Source organism: Prionailurus viverrinus, chromosome A1, assembly GCF_022837055.1.
Source record: "Prionailurus viverrinus isolate Anna chromosome A1, UM_Priviv_1.0, whole genome shotgun sequence".
Taxonomy (NCBI): Eukaryota; Metazoa; Chordata; class Mammalia; order Carnivora; family Felidae; genus Prionailurus; species Prionailurus viverrinus.
The window spans coordinates 219,676,427-219,697,116 of NC_062561.1; the positions used below are offsets into that span (position 1 = coordinate 219,676,427).

A 20,690-nucleotide genomic window follows, 5' to 3' on the forward strand; every position below is an offset into this window, starting at 1 on the left:
GAAAATATTTTCCTTGAATTTAAATCACAGAGGCTCAGAGGGTCAAAAGATACTTACAGGTTATTTAATTAAAATTCCTAGCAAACATTTGAAAGCTTACACACATTTTAGGAACTCTCAGAGTCCACTTTTGGCATTCCTGCATGTTTGCTTAATACCCTGTCCTTTGCTGTGTCCTGTCATGCATCACAAATACTTATTGGAACATAGTCTGATTACCTGTACATCAATTTCACCAAATAACAAGCTCTTTGAGAAAGAGCACTGTATCCTCTTTACTCTGTTGGTCTAGCACATAGGAAACCACCTGGAATAAAGTACATGCACATGAAACAGTCTTTCTCCACCCCACCACCCATTTCTAATCTTGCATTCTCTCTGTAATTTCTTTACTTTTTCTCCCCTTACAGGTCTTATCAACATTTACATTGTATATATTTTATCTTTTCCATGTATGGTATTGGGAGAAATAAGCCTCATGTGGGCTGGGATATTTTTGTATTCTTTGTATATTATGCATTGAATACTGTCTGTCCCATAACAGATGCTCAGTGAGTATTTCTTTTGTAAATAAATGAATGCAGGGCGGGGGGAAATGAGTGAATGAGACAAAAAGAACAAGTGTTTACATATGGACAAATATGTAATCACAAAGATTATCTTAAAAAGGAGAACTTAAGCAAATGTATTTATTCTTAAACTTTATGCCACAGGTTACAAAACACTGTCCTGTTGACCTCTTTTTTTGGTCCACACGGATTTTTTTTTCTTTTTCTTTCTTTCTTTTTTTTTTTTCCTTTTTACAGAGCATAGAGCATGTTATTGCCAACTGATTTCATGTTATGAACACACACACAGAAAAACCTAGAGTTTTTGGTTGTTTTTAAAGAAACGTAAGATTTGGCCACATTTAACATCATTGCCAGTTGCTGAATTAGAGTTCACCCCTCAATTCTGCACACGTCCTACCATTCCCTATTGTCTTCTATTATCTTCTCTTTGCTCAGTTATGTTAGCACTATGGATATTCACAGTTTTCATCCATACTCTGCAGAGAAATTGAGTTGTTGCAATTACCAATTATTTTTTAGAATACTAGTTATTGTAAGACATTTTGTAATACACTATTGTGATATTTCTCTAGTGTTGTGTGACAAATTACCACACATTTAGTAGTTGAGAAAATCAGATATTATCTCATAGTTTGCATGGATCAGGAGGCCAGGCATGAGTTAGCAAGGTCCTCAGTTCAGGCTCTGAGCAAGTTAAAATCAAGGAACCAACTGGAGCTATTGTCTCATCTCAGGCTCAGTACTCTTGCAAGCTCCCATAGTGTTGGCAGGAACCACTTACCCTGTGGCTGCAGAAGCAAGGCCCTATGGGTGCAATTCTACATGTAGTTCACAACCTGGCCATTTGTGTCCCGCCTCAAGTTTAACAGGAGACTCTCTCAGGACGCTTAATCTAAGATGTCAAAGGATTAGGTCAGTCCCACCCAGATTAATCTTCTATTTGATTACCAAAAAGTTAGCTGATTAGCAACCTAATCATGGGAGTGATACTTCGCAATATTCACAAGTTCTGCCCACCCTCACGGGGAAGGATTATATAAAAGTGTGCGTCACAGGAGACCAATGTGGAATTCTGTCTACCTCAACATTTAACTGAAACTGTAAATCCTGGGCTGGATATTAACAAGCTCCCAGATCTGTGAAACTTATAAACTTAACTCTTAAAAAAGAAATGTTGCTAGGGGCGCCTGGGTGGCTCATTCGGTTAAGCATCTGACTTCGCTCAGGTCATGATGTTGCAGTTCGTGAGTTCAAGCCCCACATCGGGCTCTGTGTTGAGAGCTGAGAGCCTGGAGCAGGCTTCAGATTCTGTGTCTCCCTCTCTCTGTGCCCCTCCCCCGCTCATGCTGTCTCTGTCACAAAAATAAACACTAAAAAAAAAAAAAAATTAAAAAAAAGAAATGTTGCCCTAAGCTTACTGTGTCTTTGAATAAACTTTTGAGTAAAAATATTTTCACACAGGAGTCATTTGAAACTACAATAGGCATTGCCTCTGCTTTCCCAAACCTAAGTAAGATCATGAATCTATGTTACTGTACTGTACATAGGCCCATGTTTAGCATAGGATGGTTACACCCAAGGGAAGTTTAGTGTGTCACATAGAAGGGTATACGATATAAATATACAAGAACTGGCGATATTACATTTATCAAGTGCCCCAATCGAGACAATCTGGTTACTTGTAATACCACTATATTCCTTACATATGTCATTTTCATGAGGTTTTGTACTACAAAAGTTTACACACACACCCTGCTGCCTTATTTAATTTTCAGTGTAAATTTGTTTCTGCTTCTCACTAGGTGCAAAGATAGTTATCAGACAGTTTATCCAGAATACACAGAATTTTCCTTGAGAAGGAGCCTGAAGAAGGTTTTCTTTCTTTTATTTTTACAGATTCTATCCCATCTCTTTACAAGTCAAACCGCCTTGCTGTAAGTTCAAGGAATCGCTTAGGTTAAGACTCATTTGACTCCGTACTTTTTAAAATATGGTTTTACCCTTGAACCACAAAAGAAATGTTATCACTGCTCTAATCCCAGAAAGAGTAAAAGGTGAAGAATTTTAGTCCCTGCTAACAAACTGCTAATAACTCAACTTATCTCCCAAGAAATATTACTTTGGAATGATTTCCTTTTTAGATGTTTTCATTATTAGTATCAATACATTATTTCAAGGTAGGAGCAAACTGCCTGTTTCAATGCAGGATGTGTAAAAAGAATGAGATTTCTCAAGTGAATCTGTAAGCAAAGTGCATGGTTAGGAATTATGGTTCCGAAAACCCTGCACTGAATTATGCTATGATACAAAATGTGAAAAAATCATAACTCAGTTCTTGTTATGAAAATGAGATGTGCTAAGAATCTTAAAATAAAGGGAGAAAAATCTTTTCAAACTGTCTTACTGGTATGGAGTTGATTTTTTTCCCCTGTACTGAGATCCAAAACATTTGGCTACTTATATTTACCTCTCTAAATATACAAACTGAGAGTCTGAATGCCACAAATTTATAGTGTTATTTAATATTATAATTATTAGCTACTATAATGCATATAAAGCTAACTTCACCATCTAATTTAGGACCATGCTGAAAATCCCACATTATGTATCATCGAGATTTTACTGGTTGGAAAGTAATTTTACACAAATGTTATCTTGTATGTTCCTACTAATTCCATTTAGGTTAGAATATTTTGGAATGTCTTATTATAAAGGTGGTGGGGCTCCTTGGTACATGCGGTGCAGATTTCCGAGAGGAAGTTTGTCGGTGATGGCATCTTCAAAGCTGAACGGAATGAGTTTCTCACTCGGAGCTGGCTGAAGATGGCGACTCCTGGGTTGGAGTCCGAGTTACATCAACCAGAACAGAAATCATTATCTTGGCCAACAGGACGCAGGATGTTCTTGGGGAGAAGGACCTATGGATTCAAGAATTGACTGCTGTGGTTCAGCAGAGGTTTGGTTTCCCTGTAGAGTTTTTATGCAGTGTAGAGCTTTATGCTGAAAGGTGGCCCCAAGAGGTCAGTGTGCTGACCCAGGCAGAGTCTCTGTGTTACAAACCCCTAGGAGGCCTCGCCGTGTGGAAGGGCTGCTGTGGCCCATGCTGCGGGTCATCAAGGAGAGTGGGGCCAAAGGCTGTGAGGTGCTGGTGTCCGGGAAACTCTGAGGACAGAAAGCTAAACCCAAGAAGTTTGTGGATGGCCTGATGATTCACACTGGGGGCTCCGTTAACTACTACACTGACATTGCTCAGACAGGGTGCCCTGGGCATCAAAGTGAAGATCATGCTTCCCTGGGACACAAGTGGTAAGACTGGCCCTAAGAAGTCCCTGACAGATCATGTGAGCATTGTGGAAATCAAAGATGAGATACTTCCCACCACCCCCATCTCAGAACAGAAGGGTGGAAGCCAGATCCGCCCACTGGGACACAGCCAGTACCAACTGCATAACAGGGTTGCCTCAGCAGCTAGATCTGGAGTCTGGATTTTGCTCTGCAAAGACCATTAATAAAATCTTTGTAAAAGAAAAAAAAAGTTACCGGAAATAAGGGGAAAAAAGATTTATTTAACTTTATTAAGATTAATTTCATGGAAAACATTTCACCAAAAATGTTTTTGTGACATTTAACAGCAACTCTTAGTCTATTAGAGTTTGAGTGTCTAATTGTTGTTGTAGTTACAAAGCCCTATATGTATTTGTACTGTTTCTCATATAATGACTATTGCTTTCCTAAGATGTACACCAGAACTGATTCTCATAGTTTCCTTTGATGCTCGGTCTCAGACATTGCCAATCAAATATTCCGTTCATACACAGAAACCATGTTTTAGTGTGTTTGGTGCTATGTTCATCTATCTGAAGCCACCAGTTTCAGCCAGTAACCCTGCAAGTAATTAGTATGACCCGAAGAAGCTATAGTATTGATGGGGATGGCAGCAAAATTGGTAATGTAGTTAGTGATGCCCCAATGCATTGATCTTGCTGTATATAATACTGGCTTCTAGATTTTTTGGAGACTCTGAAATTCCTAATATCATTTAAAATGGTTTTAAGTTTTAAGAAGTTTCTTTTCTGCTTTTATCTAACCAGAGTGAATCCTGTTGTAGGTAACTGAGAACTTTAACTAATTGGAGTGTTTCTTAAATAATGTCTATAAGCATTTTTAAAATATGATGTGCATCTCTGAATATTTTTCTCTCTCCATTTCATCATTTCATATTTACAAAATATGTGTATATATATATTATACATACATGTGTGTGGACCTATACGTGCTTACATGTATAATTTCAATTGCCTGTTGCTTTCACAACAATTCAACGTGAACCTGGCATCTAAAAACAACACAAACGTGTTATCTTACAGTTTACAGTTCAGAAGACCCAAGTGGTTCACCTGGGTACTCTGCTTAGGGTCCCACAAAGATACAATCAAGATATTGGTAGGTCTTTGATCTTTTCTGTAGGTGGACCCTCTACCTGAACCAATCACCATGGGCTCTAAGCCTCTTTTGTCAGTTCGGTGGCTGATAGGGAAGTTAGCAAGATTTTTGGTCTACAGTGCTTGTATTAACAAAATTTGATAAGACCCAAGTGGGTCTTAGCATTTGCCATATTTGGTTGAAATAATGGCTAATACTTGAAGGGTTTGGAGCTCTTAATCTCAAACCAATGGAAGCACCAAGACGAGTAATAACAAGACTGACAGTAAACAGAAGGGTGTGCAGCTGCACCTGACAGGTGTTTGTCGCCTAATGTTGATTTTTCTCCAGCGTGTACTATTACCAAGGAAGAGCTGTCTGGTTTTATAATTTGGGATATGGTATTGATTTTATTATTACTTCTGAATGTGATTTTTATTTATGAAGCAAGCTTTTTTAATCCCCCTTTTGGTAGTTTACACTCTACTTTCCTGTAGAGGATTTGAGGGAAAGACTGGACTAAGTAACCACTCCTTATAACCTAAATACTAAGGAGCGTTTTTAGGTGGTAGAAGCTTAGGTTCACATGGGTTCAATACTAGAGGGACAGCCTATGTATAACAGGACTCAGGAGAGAATGCACCTTTGATTTGACCTCCAGCCCAATGTGGAACAGAAGCAGGTTGAAAAAAATCCATGAGTATAGAGACAGATGTTATTAAATAACCTCATATATAATTAGTCTCTATGCACATGGCAGAGAGACATGTCCCCCTTTTAAACAGCAAAGGGAATGTATTTTTATAGTTGGTGTGAGATAGAAGTCAGCCAAGAGGCCTTGAATTAAGAGTGATTAAGGCCTTGGGCAAGATAGAGACCCATTTAGGAATTCCCTTTGTCAGACTGGAGTATAAATAGGAGTCTCTAATGTGTCTCTATTAAACTGGCTGTCTAGTACCTACTGGTGAGATGAACATTCTCTTGCATGCCTTTTTTTTTTTAATTTTTTTCAACGTTTTTTATTTATTTTTGGGACAGAGAGAGACAGAGCATGAACGGGGGAGGGGCAGAGAGAGAGGGAGACACAGAATCGGAAACAGGCTCCAGGCTCTGAGCCATCAGCCCAGAGCCTGACGCGGGGCTCGAACTCACGGACCGCGAGATCGTGACCTGGCTGAAGTCGGACGCTTAACCGACTGCACCACCCAGGCGCCCCTCTTGCATGCCTTTTAAAGAGTACCGCATTGTGTGTTCAGAGAAGTGACATGTGTTCCTTGGTTTCTGTTAGCAATGTCTGAAACTCCAAGGGGACAAGGAGTGTCCTATGAGACATTATATTGTGACCTTAGATTATGTAGAGATATGCCAACTTGATTGATCGTTTCCATAAATCTGTGGAGCAAGAGATTCCCAGACATTGTGTGTGTGTATGTGTGTGTGTGTGTGTGTGTGTGTGTGTTTTGTTTTTAATCCTAAAGGGGACAACTTTTAGGCAATGGCCCAAAACTTTGTAAAAAAAAAATGTGCAGATGGGGTGATTTTCTGGCATCCAGTACTAAAATATCACTCTGAAGTTTGGCCTATTGTGCTCACCTTGAGTCCCATTTTTATTTGGGACATCGTTGCTAGGGATGGAAAGCATTTCACTTAGCTCCAGCAATTTTCTGATGGTGGCAATGCCATTCATATATTCTATGGATTCCCACTCCCACTGACTCAGTTAATCCCTAGAGATGCCCCTGGTAGCCAAGGGGTCTTGAGGAGGGATGACCCCCTCCAGCACTTAATGCCTTGTGTCTTGTCAAAGACTGAGAAGAGGGGAGACCATCCCCTCCTGCATGTGGAAAATGAAAAGGGCTGAAGTTTGGCTCCACCCTGAATCAAAGAAGCCATTGCAGTCTTGCTGAGCTTATGTGGTTCTAATTCCATGGAACTAACTGCAATGGGAAGCTGGGTACACTGGCTTAAGAATCTGTAAGAGTCTTTATTCTCAAAAGATCCTAGTACATGACCAGCAATTTTCACTTAAAGGTATATAATACTGGGTTGAGAAAGGTAATCTCTGGAGTCAGAAACCCACCAACAATTTATGGTCATCACAGGTGGTCCAGAGATTCCAGGGAATGTGGCAAGAGGTTGTTAAAGACTCCGCAGTCAGGGCGTTTCTGGGGGAACTAATGGGAATGCCTATTGATTTTGATGTGCACAGATTTTACAGCCTTTGTTGGAGAGAACTCCATTTATAATGGATTTATAAGTAGCAACATCAGTGAGATTAAGTAAAATTTGTAAGTGAGGAATATGTTGCCTCCAGAACTCAAAAATGACTAAAAGATACTGCACATGTGAATCCTTAATGAGTGTCAAATGAAACTTTTGGGAAGAGGATGTCATCAATGCAATGTCACCTCTGTGCTCTTGGAAAAAGTTGGAAGCAGTTGAAATCTTCACTGAAAAAACTGTGTGCAATGGCAAGGCTGCTTAGGTAACCCATGGGTAGCCTAAAAATTATATACCGTATCCTCTTGGAGGTTAAGGCAAACTGCAGCTGAGAGGCTGTTAAAATAGAACTAATCAGAATGTATCAGCTAAATCTATACTAACAAAATATTTACTGGCTGTTGACTGGATGAAGTTAGTAACTTCAGTAATACTGGGTATTGGGTTTGGAGACCTTAATGAATGGGACCACAGCATTAAGCCTGCAGTATGGGACTGTGAGACACCATTCATCTTTTTAGGCTTAAGAATAGACAAAATTAGACTGTCAAATGGTGAAGCAGTGAAGATAATCACCTATTCATTAATTCATAATTAATGAATTAATTCATAATTCATAATTATAATGTATACTGATACATTTTAATACTTAGAGGTCCTATTTTAACTTACATTGAACCATCTTAACCAACTTAAATGGGGGTGTCCACAGAGTCTTATTTGGGTAAGCCAATTTATAATTGCCAAAGGCTCAACTTAATTTCAGTTTGGTATTCATTGTGCCAGACTCTTCATACCCATTATGGAATATTATAGGGCAATGGGTATTATGACTTTGGAAAATTTAGGCAAATCTATAAAGTGAGGTATACTGAGTTTTCTCTATCATATTTAATTATTATTTAATCCTCAAATTATTAGTTATCATGTTTAAATTCAGTAGGATCCCCAAGTATACCTGTAATTTGAACCCCAGTATTGATCAATCCATGAAGTTTTATCAATTGGTGAATTTTAGCACATGCCAAATGTAATTTAGAACCTGTGATGCAGAGGTCCAAAAGCCAATCAGTGTCCTTTTTATCTTTATGTTACATAAATTATTTTAGTAAATTTTGGATTTCAAATTATAATTTATTTTTAATTTTTAAAATATCCCCCACCTGTATCTAGGTTTTTATGTGCTTTTTGTTTCTTGTTTGTTTGTTTTTAATAACTCCTTATGCAGAATTTCTAGGTGGTTATAGGAAAGGAGCAGGGAGGGAGGAGTCCAGGTGTCTCTCTCATTCTAAAGCTTTCCAATCCAGCTTCCATTAAAACTTGCACTTAGAGAACTAGAGCATGCTCCTTTTAGGACAGCACAGATAGCCCCCTGGTCTGAATTCTCAGTGCCTTGGTATGTTAATTTGGAGAAGCACTCACTAAGGTTTAAGCACCTTAGCTAGGGACCTTGCATTGTCATGCAACTGGGTAACTTTGGCAGGTGTTGGGTTTGGGATGTGAGATGCAAAGAATGAGGTATTTCCCTTGCTCCAGAGATCCCTTTTGGATTAAACATTGGGCCACTGGGCTTTAAGGGTGTAATTCACAGTACTCCTGAGGATCTGGAGATCCTGTATTTTGCTGGTGACAGCAGCTGGCTAGGTGGCAGCAAAGAAGAAAGTAGCTGCTACCCCTACCTAAGTGTCACCACCAGTGATAGCAGGATGCTATTTCACTACCATGGGGTAGCCCAACCAACACCTTCTTCTAAAGGGGTTGCCAGAAACAAATGGATAAACCAGGGTTCTGTCTCAAATAATAAGAAAGAAATATCAAAGTGAAAGACATAAGGAATCCTGGAATAGCCTGCTATGAAAATATAGGCTGTGACCAAAACCCACTGGAATGCAAAATCTGGAAAATGTGGTTCAAGCGGCTCATCACTCCTCCTGTGTTAAGGAAGACCCATCTGGGTAAGTGTCTAGCTGCTGGAGTTTACACATTAGAGCTAGCCTCCAACAGGATATGGACGAATCAGTGGTCATGGCCACACCATTCTGCTCACAGTATCAATGTTCTATAAGCTTTAAAGATGGGGCGCCAGGGTGGCTCAGTCGGTTATGCGTCCGACTTTGGCTCAGGTCATGATCTCACAGTCTGTGAGTTCGAGCCCCGCGTCGGGCTCTCTGCTGACAGCTCAGAGCCTGGAGCCTGTTTCAGATTCTGTGTCTCCCTCTCTCTGACCCTCCCGCATTCATGCTCTGTCTCTCTCTGTCTCAAAAATAAATAAACATTAAAGAAAAAACTTTATAAGCTTTAAAGATTCTTTTGATGGTGTGACACAACACACAAACACTCAAAAGTACACAAGGGGCAAAATTCTGTTATTTAGCTCCAAGGAGAGAAGACAGCTAGGCAGGGCCACATAGGCAGCTGAACCTGTGACAGGGGAACAGAAATCTGGAGCTTAGGGGGCAATTTATATAGAGTGAGTAGGGTGGGGTTAGCTAGGTTTGGTCCTAGGTCTCTATGGGTTGGCTAATTTAAATAATGTTGTGGATTCCTGGGCATAAGGCCTAACCCCAGTTGGCTAGTACCAGGTCCTGGGGTAATGAGGGTGGGTGCATAGTGGCCTGCAGCATGAGAATCAGTAAGGGAAGTGGCTGTGTTAATTAAATCTTAACTGCTCAAAAAGGAAAACTAACAGGGCCTCCAGCTGGGTCAACATAGCACGAAAACAAACAAACAAAACAAAATAAATGGAAGGCTATATTACAAGGGCACCTGGGTGACTCAGTCAGTTAAGCGTCTAACTTCATCTCAGGTCATGATTTCAAGGCTTGTGAGTTTGAGCCCTGTGTTGGGCTCTGTGCTGACAGCTTAGAGGCTGGAATCTGCTTCAGATTCTGTGTTTCCCTCTCTCCCTCTGCCTCTTCCCCACTCAGGCTCTCTCTCTCTCTCTCTCTCTCTCTCTGTCTCTCTCTCTCCTTCAAAAATAAATAAATATGAGTGGGAGACAGCCAAAGCATAAGAGACTCTTAAAAACTGAGAACAAACTGAGGGTTGATGGGGGGTGGGAGGGAGGGGAGGGTAGGTGATGGGCATTGAATAGGCAATCTTTTGGGATGAACACTGGGTGTTGTATGGAAACCAATTTGACAATAAATTTCATATATTAAAATAGTAGTAATAATAATAATAATAAAAGCTGGTAATGCTCAGTAAAAAAAATAATAATAATTGCTTGAGAATAAATATGAGATAAGAAAATGTACTGGAAAGGCCGCTATTCACCTCCACGAAGGGCCAGTTTTTGCAGAACGTTGGCAGGAATGATACTCTGAGGGCAATACCCATATATTAATCATACGTGGAGTACCAACAACCAATTCAATGCCTTGCTCAGAGATGTGCATGGAATAAATGGATATTTTAATTAAAAAAAAAAAAACAAGGGGCGCCTGGGTGGCGCAGTCGGTTAAGCGTCCGACTTCAGCCAGGTCACGATCTTGCGGTCCGCGAGTTCGAGCCCCGTGTCGGGCTCTGGGCTAATGGCTCAGAGCCTGGAGCCTGTTTCCGATTCTGTGTCTCCCTCTCTCTCTGCCCCTCCCCCGTTCATGCTCTGTCTCTCTCTGTCCCAAAAATAAATAAACGTTGAAAAAAAAATTAAAAAAAAAACAAAAACAAAAAAAAACAAAAATAAGTATGAAAAAAATTTAAGTCTATATTAGTTACAAAAATGTCTTGAAAATAAAAGGTTTTTGGTAGGGTACAGCTACACACATAATTACAAAACTTTAACAAACAGTATTGCTCCACTGGGAGAGGGGGTATTTGACAGAAAATCATAAGGGGTTTAGATACAAGAGAATGAATGACTGTGAAAATTATAGGTTTTTCACCTAGAAGTCATGGTATAATGCAATGGCTCAAATGCCTGAAAGTTACTTTAAAGAACCTGGTAAGTAAGTGTTGGTGGGGATGCAAACTGGTGCAGCCGCTCTGGAGAACAGTGTGGAGGATCCTCAAAAAATTAAAAATAAAACTACCTTATGACACAGCAATTGCACTACTAGGTATCCAAAGGCTACAGGAGTGCTGATTCGAAGGGGCACATGCACCTCAATGTTTATAGCAGCCTTATTGACAATAGCCAAAGTATGGAAAGAGCCCTGGTGTGTACATATATGTATACATATATATACATATGTGTGTGTGTGTGTGTGTGTGTGTGTGTGTATATATATATATATATATATATATATATATAATGGAATATTACTCAACCATCAAAAAGAATGAAATCTTGCCACTTGTAACAATGGGATGGAACTAGAGTGTATTAAGCTAAGCAAAATAAGTCAGTCAGAGAAACATAAATATCATATGACTTCACTCATATGTGGAATTTAAGATACAAAACAGATGAACATAAAGGAAGGGAAGCAAAAATAATATAAAAACAGAGAAGGAGACAAACCACAAGAGACTCCTAAACACAGAGAACAAACTGAGGGTTGCTGGAGGGATTTTGCGTGAGGAAGATGGGCTAAATGGGCAAGGGGCATTAAGGAAGACACTTGTTGGGATGAGCACTGGGTGTTACACTTAAGTGATGAATCATTAAATTCTATTCTTGAAATCATTATGATACTATATGTTAACTAACTTGGATGTAAATTAAAAAAAAAATCTGCTAAATAAATCATGGTTTCAACACTCACCTATAGGGGTGCCTGGGTGGCTCAGTCAGTTAAACATCCTACTTCAGCTCAGTTCATGATCTCGCAGTTGGTGAGTTCAAGCCTTGTGTCAGACTCTGTGCTGACAGCTCAGAGCCTGGAGCCTGCTCCAGATTCTGTGTCTCCCTCTCTCTCTCTGCCCCTCCCCTGCTCGCACTCCATCTCTCTCACACCCTCAAAAATGAAGAAACTTCAAAAAAATTTTAAGTAGTCACCTACAGTTAATGAGATTGACAGTACAATATATCATTCTATTCTCTAATGCATCTGGCCCAAAGTTTTAGGGAAGCAGAATGTTGGGAATGTGATCTACTCAGCTACCCTTCATTCATATGACGTGGGAGAGATCATCTGAAATAAATCTATTCTTTATCAAGGCATGGAGAAATGCTTTGAGGAGGGGCCATTAGAATTCTTGAAAGTCCCTATGGATACTGAATTCTGTAAGATGTAGACAACAGTGGGAGATGCAAAAATGGAATTGGGTTGCTTGATCTCAATGGGAATGATGAAATTGTGAGTAGAGGCCCAAGTAGTAGCCTTTAACTCTTACAGACATGATGGAAAAAATTACACCACAAGCCACATTGTATGGATCACTTATTTATTTATTTGATCTTCAAGGATATAGAGTGCTGGGTAATTTATTTGCTGGGGTTTTAGAAATGAATGAGATTACCAAAATAATATAGTATACAGTGACATATATAATAAGAAAAAGTTTTAGAACTGGGAGGGAGAAAGCTTGCCTGAATTATGTAGTGCAGATTCATGGCCTCTCTACTCATTTAAGAAATGAAGGGACTTTAAAGACTTACAGCATCTGGATTGAGCAGGAGCCAGAATCCACTTGAGGAAGAACCTTGCTATATGGTATATATACTTTAATCTTTCTTCAAACCTTCTAAAGTGGAAAATAAATACCAAATCTTTTAGGGATTATTATCTCCTGGCTTTGAACTGTTTCTGGAAACTAATGAAGTGGGGACTTATAGAGGTCAGGCGATAGATGGAGTCTGGATCCAAGGAACCTACAGTACAATCTTAGATGCATTCTATAGTTGTTCCTCTCAACCCAAAATCTATATACAGGGTGCAAACATAAGAGATAACTGTCACAATTCCCATATTGGTTCTTCAATCCACAGAGGGAGGACTTTTATTGTAGGAAGGGCCAAGTAGAAGCCAGTGGAATCACACCTGCCCAACCCTGACTTACTAGAAAACAAAACAAAACAAAAATATCACACCCCTAGAGGAATTATAAAGATTAGTGCCACCATCAATAACGTGAAATATGCAAGAGTGCTAATTCCTACCACATCCCCATTTAATATGCCTATTTGGACAGTGTATAGCCAGATGTGTCAAGGAGAATGACAGTCAATTATCACCCACATAATTAGGTAGTGATTCCAAGCACAGCTGCATTTCCAGATATGGTATCTCCCCTGGAGAAAATTAACACAGACCCTGACACCTGGTATACAGCTATTGAAATAGAAATGCATTTTCCCCCTATCTCTGCCAGCAAAGGAAAACATAAGCAGTCTGCTGTTATATGATAAATACAAGAGTATACCCTTCCTGTTTTTTTCAGGGCTATGTCAACTCCCATCTCCCTGTCATAAAATATTCCAGACTAAGGACATGTGTTGTCTTGATGCTGTACAGAATACAACACTGGTCCATTACATTTCTGGTTGTATGAGCATTCCAAAACAGACACACAGGAAGTAGCCAACACCCTAAATCCTTAGTAAAACACAGGATGCCAAAGGGTAACAAACAGACCCCTCAATATTCAGGGATCTATAAGATTGAAATGTCTTAGAGTCAAGTGGTCGGGGGGGGGGGGCGCACATGTTTTCTAATGCTTCAGAAAGAAAGAAAAATTGTGGCATCTTTCAACAACCACAATCAAAAAATAAGGACAGTGCATACAATAAACAGAATAGAATCTTTTTTATAGATTATGAAGGCAATATATATCACATTTGGCCATCCTATTTCAGCGTACTTCTTGGGTAATTTGAAAGGTGGCTAATTTTGAGCTGGCCCAGAGCAAGAAGGGCTCTCCAATAGATCCAGGTTGCTATGCTAACTATTGACACTTGAGCCTTATGACCCAAAAAACCTATTGTTATGGAAACAGTGTTAGAGGGATAATTTTCATGAAGCCTTGATAAACCTCAGTGAGGGACTGGGAGTCTTAAATCACAGGATTTGGGGAAAAGGCCATGACCTTTCCTACCGACAAATTATTCTCCATTTGAAATGTTGTGTGCAGCTCATGCTGAAGTCTGCCTGTGAATAAGTTACCTTACATGGCGAAAGGACTTTGTACATATGATTGAATTAAGGATCTTAAGACTGAAAAATTATCTTGGATTGGGGAACCTGGGTGGCTCAGTTGGTTGAGTGGCCGACTGGCTCAGATCATGATCTCGAGGTCTGTGAGTTTGAGCCCCACGTCGGGCTCTGTGCTGACAGCTCAGAGCCTGGAGCCTGCTTTAGATTCTATGTCTCCTTCTCTCTTTGCTCCTCCCCTGCTTGTGCTCTCTCTCTCTGTCTCTCAAAAATAAATAAATGTTTACAAATTTTTTTTAATTTATCCTGGATTGAGCAGCATTGTCCTGCAGATTGTGCAGGACCCTTGTGATTACCAATGTAATCATAAGTGTCCTAATAAAAGGAATGCAAGAGTTTCAGTGTCAGAAAAATGAGATGACAGAATTAGAGATCATTGCTGATTTTGAAGATGAAGGACAGTTCCATGAGTCAACGAATGCAGGTGTCCTCTAAAAGCTGGAAAAGTTAAGGAAACAGACTCTCCCCACAGCCTTCAAATAATGCAGCTCTTTCAATCCCTTGATTTTTGGAATCCTGACATCTAGAACTGTAAGAAAATTATTTTGTATTGTTTAAGCCACTAAGTTTGTGATCAACTTGTTAGTGCAGAAACAGGAAACTAATACAATGTGACTAAATCATGGGCCTGAGTAGTTCCTAAAACTCAGGGAAGAAAAAAAAAAAAAAACTTGGCTGTGCAGATGTCACAGATTCCTGAACTAGATCTCCTTTAGCTTTTGCTTTCCTTTTGCTTTGCTTGTTTGCTTTTTTTCTTTCTGCCAATCTCATACCTGTGCCTCTGCTCAAATTAATGGAACAGAAAACAGTGAGAACCTTTTTTATTAATATATCTGCATATTCTGCCGCTATCAGTCAAAAGTGAATGACTTCTTCCCTGTGACCCCACTCAGCAGGAGCTCTAAAAGACAACGGAGAAGGGAAATTATTCTTTATGGATAGATCTTTGCAATTCATGAACAATATTTAGTTTTGACTAAATATTTAGTTTTGACTAGGTGACCAGTGGCAAAGAAACAAATGAAACCCTATTTGGAATATTGGAACGTGGTGCAGAAAGTCTAGGGGAATGATGATGTATGGATGCATGGCCATGAAGTGTGAAGATATTTATGTTGCACATGAATGTTTACCAAAGCATCTAATGCAAAGAAAGCATGTGGTTATCATATATATAAAATGACCAGAAGTAGAAATATCAGCTTCTTTCCCCAGGCTACTTTACCCAATGTCCTCTTGTAAACGTGTAACGGAAGCAAGGAGAGTGGATAGGCAGGAGCTCAGCAACATGAGCTTCTTATCAAGGCTAATATGGACAGTATCACTACTGCATGCGAAACATGCTCATAGCAGGAGCCAATGCTGAATCCCTGAGGCATTCCCACTTACCTGGAAAAAATAGCTAACCACTTGGTGGAAATCTGATTGCACAAATCATCTTTGAGGGAGCATGGGGAGGGAACTTGATTCCATAGCAATTGCTGTATCTATCTCTGTAGATTCACACACAATACTTCTTCTGACCCACTGGACACATTTTACAAGAAATGAATGTGGCAATCGATTCACACTCACAGAATTAACGGGTTCTCACAGGTTCCATCACAAAAAAACAAAAACAAAAACAAAACAAAAAACTAGCTATTAGAAGGGTGAGGAAATCAGAAATTGGATCACATGAAAAAATCGAGACGCCAGTCTATAGGATAAGGCAACTGCCATAAACCAGCATCTGCTATGTCATCTCTTCCATAAGCAAAATGCCTAGTACTGGGAACCAAGGCATAGGGGAGACAAATTATATGATTATCCCTAAAAATTATTTGGAGAATGTTTTTTCAAAATCACAATTTTTGACTTGGTTAACTTGGACATCTTTGAGCCTAATAAAGGCATGTTTTCTCTGAGGAATACAGTTAAAATTCCACTGAATTGCAAAAAATATGACTGTCATCTGTCCAGATTGGAATTCTCATGTTGTTGACTGAACACGAAGGGAAAGAGAGTATGCTCACCAGGGAGATTTATCTCAGTCACCAGAAGAAAACTGGTTTCTGCTACACTATGAAAGACAGCAGGACAGTGCCCAGAACTCTAGGTATTTATTCAGGATACCTATTACTACCTTCTCACGTTATAATCCTGGTTAATAGAAAACTGAGGTAAACTCAAATAAAAAATTATTCCAAAATATGAAGGTTAAGTTCACCCCATTGGTTAAAGTAGCCATTCAACTGAGTGGCTACTTGAGGGAAAGTGAAGTAGTAGGAAGTACTAGTAATATAGAGACATAATTACAAATTCAGTTCTTCTCATCCACTGAAGCGAAGACTGTGCTATATTAATGAGTACACCACCTTAACCTCACTGCCTTATATGGAGAACACTAATGATGTCTAATACATTCAGTTTCAGGGGGAAGTTGAACTGAGTTGACATCAGCAAATGCTGATGTGGTAGCTTCTGGAACTTCAAGTTCTCCTGCATTGTAAAAATTACATTTTCACCAAAATAAAATGTAAGGATGAATGCTGAGGGGGTAATGAAGTAGACTGTTCTGGAGGTCTTCCCTTTGTGACTCAATTCATTCTCCATTTTGTTATCTGTTGTCTGCTCTGGGAAGCTAACCTGTATAGACTCGGTGGGATCCCTTGCATCTGAGGGCCAGAACACTGGAAACACTAGATCTAATAGACATGGGAAAGTTAAGTCGGTGGTATTCATTATCCTGGATCACTGCTCTAGTAGTTGCCGTAGGCCTGCTGTGACCCTACAAGAAACCTCAGCTTTTCAAAAGGCAGTTCTCTCCTACAGCTAACTTGCCCTGGTTTCCAGTGACCTTGCTGCCTCACGGTACTTTAAGGGCTCTGGGTAATTACGGCACCCCAAGGTCCTATACTTTCCCTTTGGTTTCCCTTTATTAAGCTCTTCTCAAAACTTGCCACTTTGAGTTACCTCCCTTTTCTAGCAGAATATTGGCTGACACCTCTACAACATGCCAGGCACTGTACATGTATTAATCGATCTGGAAGCAACAGGGGAATAACTTTGAAAGTACACTCTATTTTTCAATTGATAAAATGTCTACATTTTGAAGGAGCTAGCATTTTCTCTCTGCAATATGGAAAGGCAACAAGGAGCACACATACTTGCATGGAGCTCAATCAAACCCTTATCTTATTACACATGAATAGAGGAATCATCAACTTGCTTTTAGACAGGCCTAGAAGCTATGAATGGCTTAAAATGCAAATATACGTTTAGTACCATATTAAGAGAGAAAAAAAACAGTTCAAATGGTTCACAATTTGTGTTATATTTAAGTAAGATTTCTTTTTTTTTCAAAATGCCATTTAACTTCCAGATATTAGGAAGCCAAGAGATTCACTCATAGTGAATCCCAAACTTAACACCCCGAAAACTAGCTATGAACAAGGAAGTACCCCAGATATGGACAAACAGCTTATGTGTCATGAAATCATACTATATGAGTATTTTCTTGCTCTAAACTGAACCAAGAGAAAGAACAACTTGTAATAATCTGGTTGGGGTGATTTATTGAGGAAGTATGAAAACATTTCAACAAGATTCTCAAAAAGTGGCTTGAGAAAATATGAAAAGGTGATCAGAAGATTCAGAGTAGTGAGTAGTTTCTTCAAAGGTGCAGCCAAGAGATGATTTAAAAGAATATTTTAAGACTGCACTGTGATAAATGTCCAGTCAGAATAAATGACAGAAATATCACCCAATGATAACAGTTTCAATTAGTTTAAGGTGTGCACAGGAGCATTTAAGAACTATGAAGAGAGTTTCTAGGAAGGCTTGTTGAAATTTACAATGGTGCTGAGTTTTGGGAAAGATTGAGTTAGTTTTCTTTCCTTTTAAGATTTTAAGAAAAGATAGTATTATTTTTGAAATAATATTCTACATTTAGATGCAACAGTGTTAAATTGTTCAACATTCAGAGAAGATAATTAATTCTCCACTGACTAAAGAGGGGTCAGCATGTAGAGTGAAGGTGGGCTTACAAAGGAGGAGTTCAACAGAGATGGCCTATTGAGAAATTGTGTGTTTAAGACAAGGAGTGTGAAAATCATTTTGAAATCTTGGGGCCCACATAATAATTTTAATAACAGGACTGGCATAATTACTGTAGAATTTTAACAAGTTTCCTCATAGCAATATCAGATGTATATAAAGGGGCCTGGAAGGTGGAGGGTAAACCAGAAAACTTTTATAGTATCAAAGGGCAGAATACAGAGGTGAATTCAAGAAAATATACAATGAACTAAAGTCCGTAGCAAATATGTATGGGGCGAGAGTGAGAGTGGGTAACCACAAATGATCCCTGGTTTCTGGCCTGCAGGACAAGTTGATGCTGGTAACTAGTCAGTAAGAGAGGACACACTGTGAAGGAACAGAGCCCAGAAAAAAAGTGTAATTTAAGTTTTATTAGGCTTAAATTTAAAAGTATAATTCAAGTTTTAATTAAGCTTAAATTTATTAAAGAGTGTAGGGTGATTAAAACACGATGTTGAAAGAAAATGAAAATGCAGGACGGGGGACAGAATGTGCTCACACTGGTTCAGCTATTCAATAAATAGTCGACCTCCCCCCCCCCCTGCCGCCCCCCTCCCCCATCTCCCTCAGCAGGCAGCTGTGTATCAGCACACATAGAGTGCGGCTGTGAGAGGGTCGGCACAGCTTCTGGCTCTTTGCCCTTAACAGGATTAAGAGCAAAGGGGAATGGTGCCAATGGCTACATTTGCTTTTCCTTCTCAGATGCCTGGGCCTACATGCATCCACCAGTTTAAAAAAGTAGTAGATGACAGTAATTGATTGCTTTGAAGGGAAAAAAAGGGTTAGGTATGGGTTTTGGTTTAGTCAGTCAATAGTAACTACCACAGAGAAATCAGGATGTTAAAAACTGGATAGTAAACACACCTCTATCAATAATTTGTATTAACGTAAATAGGGTCAACAGATGTACTAACTGTCATCCAACTTCAGGTTCAACTGTGCATCTTTTTAAAGTGTAGCAATAGCTGGAATGCCCATCTGAAACAGGATGCCACGGAAAGGCTGAACATAAGGGCAATGAAAAATGATAGCATGCAAAATAGAAATCCCACATAGAAACACTAAATATTAGATCACTGTGTTTTAATATGAAGTCCATTAGCAGAGATTAAAGGAATTTAGTAATTAATAAGATGGATTTCATAATCATTTTGACGATTAGACGATTACTTACTTTTCAACTAATTGGAGTTTAATAACAAAATAATTGTCAATTAATTATTAATGATATTAATATGAAGTTAATGAATTAAAAGAAACGACCCACTAAGAAATTACAGCAATCAATTATATTGTATAAATATTGCAAACCTGACTCGGAATACATGAAGCAAATACATATATATATATATTATACATATAGTATATTCACAAAAGACATTATGAACGTCACAAAAATGGAAAATCATCAGATTAGAACATTTGTACACAAATTTTTACAGAAATAGACATGCCAAGCACATACATTTTAATAAGTCTATGAACAACTGAATAACTCAAATAACTTAAAACTAATGTTCCCTTTTGAGGTCACATGTAACATTCATAAACATTTATCACAAAAGTGATCACAAAGGAATCATTGAGAAATCCATAAGGATAAATGCCACAGAGAAGACAATTTTTAATTGTGGTACAATATAATTTGAAATCGATAATAAAAATAAAATTTAAATAATGTATATTAGAAAACTGAAAACAATTCAGGGCTAAAGGAAGCATTATATCCATCAATATGTCTTATGAGAGAAAATACAAACCTATACGTACAGCTTCACAAAAAACCTTACATAATATACTTTTAAACATACTGTTGAACTCAAAATAAATGAACCTAGAATTCTTGGGGTTTAGACTCAAAGAATGACCATAAAGTCCATGGAGAAACTTATGAGTGAAATCACAGACACTATGCATGTTGCTTCAAATACTGCCTCCAGTATCTAGGAATTGAATATTTATTTATACAGGATCATTCTGACTGGAGAAATACAGTAGGGACCCTTAACGAAATGACTAAATAAAACAAGTGTGTTAACAAAGTGGCATAGAAACCTATGTATATCTAGGACTCAGTTAGAAGGAAATATATGCTAAGAAAAGGTGAAACTAAATGACTTTTGTAGAAATTCCCAAGCTTTCCTCCAACTTGAGGAATTAACATAAAGCCTCCTTTCATATTATTGAAAACCCTGGTATTACCATCAGGAGTATGCCTTAAAAAAGTTCTGTATTAACACACATCAATTGGATTAAGGATCTATATATGAAAAGCAAACATTTTTTAAGTATGGAAGAAAAC

The 20,690-nt window shown here is 38.8% G+C and overlaps 1 pseudogene; it reads left to right on the forward strand.

Annotated features, from left to right (window-relative positions):
- LOC125164918 (40S ribosomal protein S3-like) overlaps window positions 1–4,023 on the forward strand; it is a 46,203-nt pseudogene extending 42,180 nt beyond the window's left edge.
- The last annotated feature ends 16,667 nt before the right edge of the window (window positions 4,024–20,690 follow it).